General features: G+C 58.3%; 1 protein-coding gene across 1 annotated transcript in view; it reads right to left on the bottom strand.

Annotated features, from left to right (window-relative positions):
• LOC104406918 (XK-related protein 2-like) overlaps window positions 1-254 on the bottom strand; it is a gene marked incomplete at its 5' end in the record, with an annotated part of 4,488 nt that overhangs the window by 3,893 nt on the left and 341 nt on the right. The gene's annotated exons all lie outside the window — the stretch shown is intronic.

Below are 254 nucleotides of genomic sequence, written 5' to 3' on the forward strand. Positions count from 1 at the left end.
TTGTCCGGGGGGGCAGGCCCCCTGTTTCTATTTACCCTCAAGCACCCTGCCAGGATTTGCATCTGTGCTCCCAGCCTAAGCAAGAAGAGGACAAAACCCAGAGGCAGAGGGAATGGTTGGCTTCAGGAAGCAATGGTGGGAAGAACCTTTTCATCAGCTGAAATGCAACAGGCTGGTAGAGACGAGTCCTGCCCAGAGGAGAGCAGGCAGCAACCCCTGGGGAGGACGGCGGCACCACTGGGTGCTGGTGGCTG

The sequence above is a fragment of the Nestor notabilis genome, unplaced genomic scaffold, assembly GCF_000696875.1.
Source record: "Nestor notabilis isolate BGI_N333 unplaced genomic scaffold, ASM69687v1 scaffold20846, whole genome shotgun sequence".
Taxonomy (NCBI): domain Eukaryota; kingdom Metazoa; phylum Chordata; class Aves; order Psittaciformes; family Psittacidae; genus Nestor; species Nestor notabilis.